The sequence below is a fragment of the Bos grunniens genome, chromosome 29 (genome assembly GCF_055505025.1).
Source record: "Bos grunniens cultivar Pamir isolate PY7600 chromosome 29, Bosgru_T2T1.0, whole genome shotgun sequence".
In the NCBI taxonomy this organism is placed as follows: Eukaryota; Metazoa; Chordata; class Mammalia; order Artiodactyla; family Bovidae; genus Bos; species Bos grunniens.
In genome coordinates this window covers 12,476,222-12,488,681 of record NC_141193.1, presented here as the reverse complement: position 1 = coordinate 12,488,681, position 12,460 = coordinate 12,476,222, and the positions used below count along the sequence as shown (strand labels likewise).

The following is a 12,460-nucleotide window of genomic DNA, read 5'->3' as shown; positions in this document are numbered from 1 at the left end:
GTTGCATTCTCCCCAGCATTGGAGGCCAAGCAAGGGGCATTCTGGGCCCTGGAGGAAGGGGATGGCTCAGGGATCCACTGGGGCCACCACTTACCAAGTAGGACTGGAAAGGACAGAGCAGGCATTTGTGGCAGAGAGCTGGTGACAGGGGTGTGGCAACAAGAGGGAACCAGCTCTGCATGAATTACCTCACCCAAAATCCCCTGGAGGAGAAGCCCAGTGATAAGTTCATCTGAGATGGGATGAAGAGAGTCTATTTCATTACCCCTTATAATTCCTTTGAATGAGGAGGTGGTGGAGTAGGTGGGTCATCACAAACTCTTCCATGGCCTAGACCATCTGCCAGTCGCTATCCTTTGGGCTGCTTGTCCCCAGCTTCAGTCATGTAGTTCGGGAGTAAATTGACAATAATGTGTGCTGCTGGGTCAGGGCCAAAAACCGTGTAAAGCCAGTGATAAGTCCCCATGTCCCTGCCAGAATGCCTAATCTGGGGCTGTACATGTGATCTGAGGTGGGTCATTCAGAGAACACCCTTGAACTCTGATGTCTGCAATCTTCTTTCCTTACTAGGTGATGCCTTCGGGATTTAAAACCCTAGGGCAGGTAGCTTGGACTCCCTCACTAGGTGTAGAAGCCTTAAGGAAGAAAGTTGCCAGGCTAAAACCATCAAAGAAGTGTGAAGCGAAAGAGCGAGAGTGAGAGAGAATTGATGACTTCTGATTTCTTGGGTCCAGTCACTGAAATCTTTGTATTTGCTCTGATTCTTGTGTCCTGGATTCCCAGAATCATTTCAATGAGTCTCCCATTTCCTTAAAGCCAGTTGGAGTAGGGCTCCTCTCAATTTTGATTCAGACTTGGTTCTAGAACCTTCCTGATCATTGTATACCTGCCAGACACAAACAGACACACCAATTTGTTTCAGCACCATTACGAGTGAAACCCTTTATTCTTTACTGAGAATAGGGTGTGCAGACCACCAAATACAGTTCACCCACATCCTGGGAAGGAGTGCTCAAAGGGTGAGTGAGTGTATGTTAGGAGAGGCCTTACTGATTCCTGAACCACTCCTAGCATTTACACTGCCCGTGCCAGGCCAATCCTGTCATTTCTTCGATCAAAGACTGAGAAATACAGCCTCAGGAAGACGTCACCCAGGATCCAGGTCTCTCTAGATGTCCTCACTGTGTTCTCTTTAAAGGTTGTATAGCAGTGGCTTCTAGAATCCTGGGGGAGTCAGAGACACACTCCAGTCTGCATGAGCCCTTACCGGCACCTCCCCCCAATACCCAGAACCAGCACAATTTGTTTTATTTCCCTCTTTTGGTAAGTATCAAGGGGTTTTCTCAGCATCAGGGGATATGAGAGTTCAACCAAAACCAAAGAGGGCCAAGACATGAGGTTGCAATGAGGAAGGGTGTGGTGAGTGGAAGATTTGGAATTGGGGAAACAGAGGAATAAAAAACAACAAAGTCCTACTGTAGAGTGTAAGGAATTATATTCAATATTCAGTGATAAACCACATGAAAAAGAATAAGAAAAGAAATTTTATGTGTATAGCACACTTTTTATCTGTATCACATTGCAATGCAGCAGAATTTAATGCAAAACTGAAGATCAGCCACACTTCAATATAATTTTTTAGAAAAGAACAAGTGTGTCCATAGTTCTCCTCACTCCCTGTTTCCTCCTTATGACTCCTGCTCCTTGTTCTCTCTGTAGAGAATGCTGGTTCTCCTCCTGCGTGCCCACAATCCATACTTTATTAAAAACAAAAAAAAACCTTTTTTTTTTTTTTTATATTGGAGTATAGCTGATTAAAAATGTTCTGAGTTTCAAGTGAACAGTAAAGGGACTCAGCCATATGTATCCGTGCATCCTGGTGCCAAAGATACCCCTCCCATCCAGGCTGTCATATAACTGAGGGGAGTTCCCTGTGCTACACAGTAACTTGTTGTTGGTTATCCATCTTAAATAGATCAGTGCCCACAACACGTTCCTGAAGACTTAACTCAGGAAATCTACAAAGCCTCCTTTGGTCCGCACTCACCCTCCTTGGCCACTCCAGGCTTGGTTGGGCAACGTACTCTGGTTCCCCTTCCCCACTGGTCAACCTGTAGCCTTTATCACCCTTAGTAAGTCCCCAGTGCCCAGTGCAGACTACCTTGAGATGCCATTTACATGGAATGCAGTGCAGTTTTGCCTGGAACCAAGCAAACCTGCATATGGCTCAATGAGTTTGTGGATTAGAATTCCTGAAATTCCCTCTCTTCCTCAAAGCCTTCCTTGAGCCCATCAGCCTGCTCTGAACTCCCACAGGGAACTGACATGAAGCCTCCACCCTATCCAGGGCTGAGCAGTCACTGTGCACCCTTTATTCACCTTAGTATCCAACCTCCCCACAGAGGGTCGGGTATCCCAAATCACAAAGGAGGCACCTGGCCAGAGCAAGGGGAAGATGCAGCCGAGTACTAAGCTGACCATGTAATTTATCATCCAAACCAGAAAAAACTTGAGAAGGGAAGGCAGACTGTTAACTTATGCTGGGACATCACACTGGAAATGCCCCCAGCCATTCTCCTTGTAACATGGCCCCAGCCATTCTCCTTGTAACAGGGACTGCTAGAGCTGACTTCCATGCTCATACAGCTAAGGGTTCAGATTCAACTGAAGCTCTTTGAGGACTGAGGACCTTAGTGTCCCCCTCTCCTTGTGACTCCCACCATGCCAGCATGGTGTGGCCTCTCCATATTTATTTCAGGAAGATCAGTGTCCCAGACGGCCCTTTAATCTTAAATGTTTGGTTTTCTGGCAGTCACTGACCCAGCCACAGGGCTCATCAGCATCTGCAATGGTGTGAGATGGCCAGTAGAGGGCGCGCTCCTCCCAACCGCAGCCCGTGGGTTGCTGCAAGTCCCAATTTGAGAACACCCCTCAGTATTGTCCCCTCACCTTGAGGATGTAGGCTCGTGCTGGCGCCGGGTAGTTGATGCCGTTGATGGTGAAGATAATAGAGGGCAGGGTATTGACCACAGAACATGAAACGTAGTGCTTTTAGAGAGAGAGGGAGAGAGGTTGGCCCTGGAGATCCTTGTTGTGTGTGGAGACTGGGAGTGAACCTGAGGCATGACCCTTCACCTTGGAACCCCGTGGCGTGGCGCCCATGAGCTTCTGTATATTATTGACCAGTCTTCTTGGGCCTTTGATCAGTGCTGTTCTGGTGTCCACAAGGGCCTCACAGCCTCCAGAACAAGCAATAATCTTTCTTTTCATGGAGATGCTGAGAGAGAGTGGAAGAAAGCAGGCATCAAGGTCAATCTGAGTCTCACCAGAGCTGACCCCTTCCTGACTGTCTCCTAAACAGCACTTCGTCTATTGGCCTCTTTTCCTTTGCTCTTGACACAGCACCTTTCTTGACATCCTCGAATGCAGTACTTGAATACACCAGGATATTTTGCACCTTGACACAGGCTGGTCTTCCTTCCTAGAAGACTCCACTCCACTTTGACTAGCAAATTTCTTCTCATCTTCCAGATTCCACCTTAATTGTATTGTTTTCGGGAAGTCTTTCCCCCATGTTTATAAGTCTCCTGTCTTGGTCACTCTCTGTAGACCCTTCCTCATGTCTGCTGCTGCTGATGCTGCTAACTCACTTCAGTCGTGTCTGACTCTGTGTGACCCCATAGACAGCAGCCCACCAGGCTCCACCATCCCTGGAATTTTCCAGGCAAGAGTACCGGAGTGGGTTGCCATTGCCTCCTCCTCCTCATGTCTAGCATGTACCAAAGGCACAATTCACTATGTGGGTGAGTCCCTTCATGTACATCTGCCTTCTTAGATGTGAGGGCAAGTTTTATTCTCCTTGCCTCCCTAAAGTGCCTGGCACACAATGGATGCCCAATGCTTGTCTGTTCAATGACTGAATGAAGACTGAGAAAACAATAAGAAACATCCAGAGAGCTGTACCTGGTGGGGAACAAATAACGGGTAGCACACAGAGTGAAGATGAAGATTCACCAGGGTAGCAGATTCTCATAGTAGAGGGAGAAAGGGGCTCCTCTGGGAGAGGGTTTCTCCCAGCACTGCTCTTACAACCAGCTCAGACCCTGAGACCCTGACCAGGAAATATATAACTAGCCCACAGAAACTCCAAAGGACAGGTCAGCATTTGTCCTAGGGTCTCACACAGAACCCAATCAATTATGCCTCTTGTCCTCAGGTCACTCCTGGATCCCACCTTCCTGATTCTCTTATAGACCCCCCCCCAACTGTGTGCCCATACACGTGTGGTGTCTTTTTTATTAGTTGCTTTCATGTCTTAAGACTGCAGCCAACCTCTCTCCAGTGCTGGGTAGCTGCTCCCTAAGGAGACCAGTTTTCCCCATTTGCTCAGAACTTTCCCTGTTCTTAAACAGACGTTTACCTGTACTGAGAACTTCCTATGTCCAAGGTAGCCCTGGACTGTTGGTCATCTTATCATAACTCTGTTCAGGCTGCTAAAATTGTCCCTGATCGTCTGTTCACCACAATGTAGAGTCCTCTAACCCTGCTCCCCACCTCAAAGGGCAGTGGATGCAGCTCTCTCCCAGCTGCACAGACCTCTCTGTACCCTTTAGGACCCTGATCAGAGCCATGCTCAGAAGGCCTGGGGATTATGAACCCATGGATTGTTTGTGTATCTGTGTGCTTGTGTGTTTATTTGTATGTGTGTTTGTATGTGTCTCTGTGTGTGCTTGTGTGTCTCTGACTACCTATGCATGTTTATATGTGCCTCTGTGTATGTTTATATGTGTCTGCTTATGTGTTTCCATGTGTCTGTGTGTCTGTCTGAGTCACTGTGGGTAGTGTATAGTCTGTGTGACTGTGTGTCTGAGAATGCATTTGTGTGTGTCTGCCTGTGTCCATGTACAGTAGTGGGAGCATCACTTGGGCTGACCCTCAGAGGAAGAGGTTTACCGGTCCATGTGTACACTCCAGCCGCCCGCTTGGATCAATGGCACCCAGTTGAGCTCTCCCTTGTAGTAGCGGTGGTCCACCCCACCAAACATCACCACACTGCCCTCCTGCTTGTCTCTGTAGAGAGAAGTGAGGGGGGATCCTTGGAGGACAGTAAAAACAGCACTGTCTGAGAGCTGTGCTTGTCACCCATCAAAGCTCTAATAAGGTCCCCACGTAGAGATGCAGAAATAATGTCTGGGAAGTATTGAGATCCAGACTGAGGTCTGTAAGTGGTTAGTGAGTGGCACAGAGGAGGTTAGAAGCTGAATCACTTGGCTGGGCTCCACCCACTATGTCTTCTGAAGACGCCCTGGGCCTCCAGGGACCTGAGTGATCAGACACCCTCAGAGGACACGGTGCTGAAGCTTTTGGCTTTGCCCTTATCCACCTTGTCATTTTTCAGGAAAATCAAGGCCTGGGAGTTCTAAGGATGTGGGTTCAGGTCACCAAGAGTTGGCTCCACTGGCCCGTGACCTCTACTGTCCAAAGGGCCCCACACTCAGAAGGGACCCCACCTCTGCTCTCCCTGTCTTGAAATGCCTAATATTTCTTGAACAAGGGTTCCAGAGTTTTGTGTCCCACACTTTCATTTTTCACTGGAACCTACAAATTGGGTAGCTGGTCCTGGGCTCCCAGTGAAATGCTAATGAGGAAAGAAAGATTTCCCCCTATCCTTCTCCTTACTTCCTTATCAAATACATAAGCAAATCCTAATGCTTTTTATTCAACGTGCATCCTGTTGCCTTCCATTAGCCTTCCTCCTCACTCACCCCAGGAGACCAATTTACTGATCTTGAGCCCAGGATCAGGGTGTGTTCGAATAAAACGTTATTTATAAAAGCCACTGGTGAAGCCAGATAGGGCCCTTGGGCCATAGTTATCCTGGGTTAGATTATCTCTCAGGATACTTCTTTATCAAGTGTTCTATAATTTTCATGCAACTGAAAGCATCTTACAGCTAATTTGGATAAAGTGATTGTCCATCTCAGACTTACTTGCTCAAATAGAAGGCAAAAACAGGCTCAGAAATGGCACCTTCATTCTTCAGGTTGTCAAAGATGGGGATGGCTCCAGAGAAGGACATGTTTGGATAGTTCAAGCCCAAGACGCCATCAAAAGGTATACCATCAAACCCAACTTCTGCCAGGCTTATACAGAATGGCTGGTCAGTACTTACAAGGTCCCCAATCTGTGGGAGAGAAGAGTGTTCCCACTTACAGATACGTGAAGTGGGCTAGGACTGGGCTAGGGTACATTGCCATTAGATCCTCAGAGAGGAATTAAGGCTGGGCTCTGTCTTCAGTGGCACTCAAGTGATTAGACCAAGCTGGGAGGGGAATTTGGGTTCCACTTGAGAGAGGCTGTGAATTTTAAAACATCTGACCCTCTGAAAAACACCTCCTGAGTGAGTCAAATTGGCCTCGTGGCTTCTGTACAGGTGTGGCAACCAAGTCAGGCCAGGACCCATTGGTGCCACCTTATGGCAAACTGAGTGGAGAAAAAGATAGCCTTCTCTTTGGCATCACTGTGACCTAATGACAAGAATGGACTGCATTCTCTGTAAGGTACTGTGGATTCTGCATCTGTCCAGGAAGACAGAAGCCAAAAACACAATCTTGCTTGTAGGGTTCTATGAAATTACTGCCTGGGGAATTCACCTTTGGGGATATGTGTGTATTTGTGTGAGTGTGTATGAGAGAGAAAGTGAGAGAGCAGAACTACTCAAATAATTTGGGGGAGGCAGGCCATAGGTTAATTAGACTCTCAAGGATCCTCTAGAGTGACAACTCATTTATCAGGCCCCTTGACTTCTCAGGCCTCCAGTTTCGCACTATGGATACCTGAAGCCCTTGACTGCCCCCAGGGTCCCCAGATCAGTTTTATCCTGTCCCCAAATACCCCACAGCAACTTCAGTCCTGAAAAGCCAGGCTAACTCCACCTTTTACCACATGTGTGCCCTCAGCAAGGCCCTTTCTGTCTGCACCTCAGTTTCTTCATATGTCTCATGAGCTAATCAGAGTAACTGCTGTGTGGGGTTGTTACAGGATTAAGCCAATTATCAGCTGAAATTGCCTGGAACAGTCTGTGAATATAAAATTGGGTGCTTTTTTCCCATTTTCTCACTCCCAGCAAAATGATTTGAACTGCTCATGGGCAGAGGAGCTGCAAGTCCACACTTCAAGTCACTCTCTGGATTAGCTCATCTGCTCATGTGTCACCACACGCACTATCTCCCTAGATGCAGGATCCTGTGGGTAAGATGGCAAATATCTATAGGAGTTAGGCTAGGAAGGGTCCTGCATCTGTTTTGCAAGCAGGGGTCATTCCATAGCCAGTCCTGACTCAGCATTTGTTACCCAAACTGTGTCATAAACAAGAAGTCCTTTCATCCTTCCAGTATGGTACTTGATGTTGAAGACCTTTTGGGTATGCCAGAAGGTAGAAGACCGAAGATGTATGAACATAGACTTTGTAGCTGCAGACACAAGAGATGAGTGTCATCAGGTGCCAAGGGTGGAAACAGGGCAACAGGGCAAGTGAAGGATGGTCCGGGTAGGGGGTGTCTGTACTCACCACAGGCTAGACTTTGGCAAAAGACAGAGGGCACCCACAAGTCAGATGAGCCTGTGTCAAAAACAACCTGGAATTCCTGAGGGGGTGTTCCAATGGTGATATTACCCACGTAGAGCATCTACAGTGAAAAGGAGGGAGTAGGTTAGTGCAGAACTGGCTACCCTCTATTCCCACACTACTGCCTCCCTCGGGGTGTCACATATCTCTTGAGATCACTTTCTCACCACCGTGCAGCTCACAGACTTTGGTCACGGAGATGTCTGCATTTGATATATTTTTCCTGTGCTGCATTGTATGCAGTATATTGATTCTATGACCAGGCATTGAAGTGGTACCTCCTGCATTGGAAGCACAGAGGCATAATCACTGGGCCTCCAGGACCACTGGACACCCAGGGAAGTCCTGGTGCCTTCATTTGAGAAGGTCTGTAGTCTCTTCAATCCCAGCCTCAGCGCCCCCTTCTCCAGGAGGTCGTTCTGGATCAACCCCAGCCACTCCCTCTATCAGACCACATCCAATCAACTCCACACAGATGACCCTTTCATTCGACATGTATATACCCTTTGCCTATCTCTCAGGCTGGCATGGGCATTCTTGAAGACAAAATAAGCCCTTTGTCTAATGTAAAAACAGTAACCACACTGTTAAATCCTTATGGCCTTACACGGAATACGAGTTCAGTAACATTTTACTGCTGTAGTTCTTGCATCTGTGGAAACTGAATTCCTCTGCCGGGGGAGTCACAGTTGCTTTGCAGTTGGTTCTACCTTTTGATCAGTGATGGCTCACTCTTCATCTGTAACTGAGTGGCTCACACAGTCCCTAAGGAACAATCGCCCTCAAAGTAATGACACATCTTTGACACAGAAAGGGATGTTTACCTGCCACCTGTTAATTGCCGGGCCCAGTCACCAAGACCAACAGTTGAGGATGAGAGTACTTTCTCCTCTGGGTGGGGTCCCTGTTTTCCAGTGTGTCTGCCTCCTGCAGGAACCCCAACCCCAACATCCCACCAGGCACCTCCAGATGAGCCTCAGTGCTAGGCTAGAGCACCAGGGGGCTCTATGGAGCACCATCCCCCCAAAATACTCACATCCATGATGTTTCTCAGTGGGTGAATAGTTAGATTTGACTCACGAGAAGAAATCTGGGACAGACTGTAAGCATGTTCCTTCAGGAAATTGTTCAGCGTGTTTTTTCCACTGAGGGTTTTTCTCATGGTCTTCACTCACCTTAGAGGTATTCTTTCACAGAACATTTGACAAAAAAAAAAAAACAAAGAGGATGCTACAATTAGCTGTAAGTGTTAAGGTATAATTGTCATTGTAATGTCCCTGTGTATTTTCTAATCATTTTTAATGAGGCACATTATTATCAGAATTTTATGCATATACCATGGCAAAGACATCACTTTGAATACAGGCTCTGTTCTGTAATCTTGAGTAAGCCATATGACTGTGTGGTGTCTCAGTTTCCCCTTCAGTAAAATGGTGGAATGTAACAATACAAACCCTCAAAATAGAATATCTTGGGGATAAGTGAAGTGATGGATATAAGGTACCTGATAAATAGGAAGTCTCAACATGACAGTCATTAGCATTGCTGTTGCCATCCCACACTATCCTTCTCATAGAACCTCAGGGAAGGAAGTAGAAGGGGGATTCTTATCCTCTTTTACAAGGGAGCAATTTGAAATGCAAGAGGTTTCTGAGTTGACTGTGGTCACACTGCTTGTCAGATATAAAACAGTGTATATAAAACAATGTATCTTTCTCCACTTTGAAAGAGAAGTGAGAGTTGAAAAAAGAATCCAAGATGTAGGGAACAAGTAAGGGAAATTCAGAGGCTTGAGAAGGAAGTATGTGTCAAATGAAAAATTAAAAGAAAACAACACAGAGAGAAATACATTCCCAGTGCCTTCCAAAGAGATGGAGAGATAAATGACAGTGATATAGAGATGCAGACATAGACATATACACACTTAAGTAGACAAGGAAAAAAGAGGACATGTTGAATAAAATGCAGAAAAGTGCTATTCCACAGGACCACATCGACATCTGCATAGACTGTGCACTGAACAGTTGCAAGGAGTTGCATTTTCAATAGGTCATGACATGACTGGACCCCAAGAATTGTGCAACCATGCAAATCTACATAAGACCTTGGCATCTACAGTTCCTAGAGCAAGTTACTTATCAGTAATAAAGATTTGAACTTTAAGACTCTTAGGGAAATATTCCATTCCCTTCTAAACCTGATGGGTGGAATAAACAGATGAAAAGAAAAATCCGAGAAAGGAACATGATGTGGCTTACAGTCCCCATACTTACTTGACTATGCACTCTGAGAAGGCCACCAGCCAGAGGAGCACAAGCCACTTCATGCTTCTTTCCTGGCTCCAGGTACTCAGGGAAGTTTTGGTTCTTAGCATGTAGTGGTGACCAGGAGCCCCTAGTTATATATGCTCTGACGTACCCTAGTTTTCCCCTGTAGGCCACTAAAAGATCTAAAAAAACCACAAAGGTCTCAATAAAATCTTTACCTTCATCAGTGTCCTTCGCGAGTGGCCTTTGAAGCTTCTCAGAATACAGAGAATTGAACTGTAATCTCTTCCTTGAAGCTTGGATGGAAAATCAGACTGATCTGCATGGACATCTAAGAAGATGGAGAACCTTGCCTACTTGGAGGAAAAAAAGGGTAAGAACATCATGAAAATGGATACTAGGGGCCATGCTTGACATTCGTGATTTCAGGTCATCTTCCTAGCCACTTCATGAGATATGCATTCCTATCTTCGTTGGAGATGAGATTGCTAGGAGGATAAGTTGTCAAATGGCAAAGTCAAGACTTCAGGGGCAGCCCAGGGACATACAACTGGCTTTAGGTAGTGGGTCTATTGGCAGACAACAGGGTCACCTATGATGCCAGTCTGCATCAAAGAATTAGGACAGAGCAGTACTTCAATTGCTTAGTTTTAGTATTGGAAGAAATGTCATATACATCCACAAGATGTTTTACATCATCCAGCAAACATACAAGGAAGAACTGTGTGCTAGGTTCTGGGTTAAAGGCTTCGAAGTCAAAGTTGATCAAGACAAAAGCACTGTTTATCTTAAAAGAGCTAGCAGTCTAGTTCTCACAAACTCATGGCCCCTGGAGGCAGTAGATATGGTAATAGGACTAAGTGGCCATGTTGGAATCTGGGCAGCACAGGCCTTACCACTGGGAGCAGCCTTTCCTCCACCTCACCCATGCTGGAAAGCATGCCAGTTGCCTATGTTTTCAGGAGAATCAGAAGTTTGGATATTTATGTACAATCTATTGATTTTAATGTTAGCAACTAATATTTTTTCCCTGAAAAAAACAGTGGGAACTAAATCTCCACAGCGATGTGCTGAAATTAGCCTTCAGTCTCTGTAGGTCTTTGTTTCCGGCCTAGAGTTGGGAGTGCAGTAGGGACAGAGAGGAATTTAATGCATGTTGGTTGATTTAAAAAGAGACTGAATGCATACTAAACATTCTGACTCATTGGGAAAAAAACCCTGGTATTCAGAAAGATTGAAGGCAGGAGGAGAAGTGGAAGACAGAGAATGAGATGGTTGGATGGCATCACCAAGTCAATGGACATGAGCTTCAGCAAGCTACCGGGAGTTGGTGATGGATAGGGAAGCCTGGCATGCTGCAGTCTATGACATTGCAAAGAGATAGACACAACTGAAGGACTGAACTGAACTGAACAAATTGAGAACAAGACTAATAAATCTATTTTCATCAACTTGTTGTTGACTAGCTACCTATAACAACACATTACTTAATTGGCTTTATAATTCAGACTCATGACTCTACATTCAGAGTAGAATATCTTCTAAGGAAAAACAAAAAATACATCACATCAAAAACAAAAACAAAGAAAACCAAAAGAAAAAAAGGAAAGAAATGTGACACTATATTCAACAACTTCAGTTCAGTTCCATTGCTCAGTCGTGTCCAACTCTTTGTGAGCCCATAAACGGCAGCACACAAGGCCTCCCTGTCCATCACGAACTACCGGAGTCCACACATACTCATGTCCATTGAGTTGGTGATGCCATCCAACCATCTCATCCTCTGTCATCCCCTTCTCCTCCTGACCTCAATCTTTCCCAACATCAGGGTCTTTTCAAATGAGTCAGCTCTTCACATCAGGTGGCCAAAATATTGGAGTTTCAGCTTAAGCATCAGTCCTTCCAGTGAACATTTGGACTGATTTCCTTTAGGATGGACTGGTTGGATCTCCTTGCAGTACAACAGATGCTCAAGAGTCTTCTCCAACACCACAGTTCAAAAGCATCAGTTCTTTGGGGCTCAGCTTTCTTTATAGCCTAACTCTCACATCCGTACATGACCACTGGAAAAACCATAGCCTTGACTACATGGACGTTTGTTGACATAGTAACGTTTCTGCTTTTCAATATGCTTTCTAGGTTGTTTACAACTTTCCTTCCAAGGTGTAAATGTGCTTTAATTTCATGGCTGCAATCAACATCTGCAGTGATTTTTGAGCCCAGAAAAATTAAGTCAACCACTGTCTCCACTATTTCCCCATCTATTGGCCATAAAGTAATGGGATTGGATGCCATGATCTTAGTTTTCTAAATGTTGAGCTTTAAGCCAATTTTTTCACTCTCCTCTTTCACCTTTATCAAGAGGTTCTTTAGTTCTTCTTCACTTTCTGCCATAAAGGCGGTGTCATCTGCATATCTGAGGTTATTGAAATTTCTCCCGGCAATCTTGATTCCAACCTGTGCTTCCTCCAGGACAGTGTTTTCATGATGTACTCTGCATACAACTTAAATAAACAGGGTGACACTATACAACCATGACATACTCCTTTCCTATTTGGAACCAGTC

General features: G+C 45.6%; 1 pseudogene; it reads right to left on the bottom strand.

Moving 5' to 3' along the window:
* Positions 1-1,074: 1,074 nt before the first annotated feature.
* Positions 1,075-10,001, bottom strand: LOC147342114 (pregnancy-associated glycoprotein 1-like; annotated as a pseudogene).
* Positions 10,002-12,460: the final 2,459 nt, after the last annotated feature.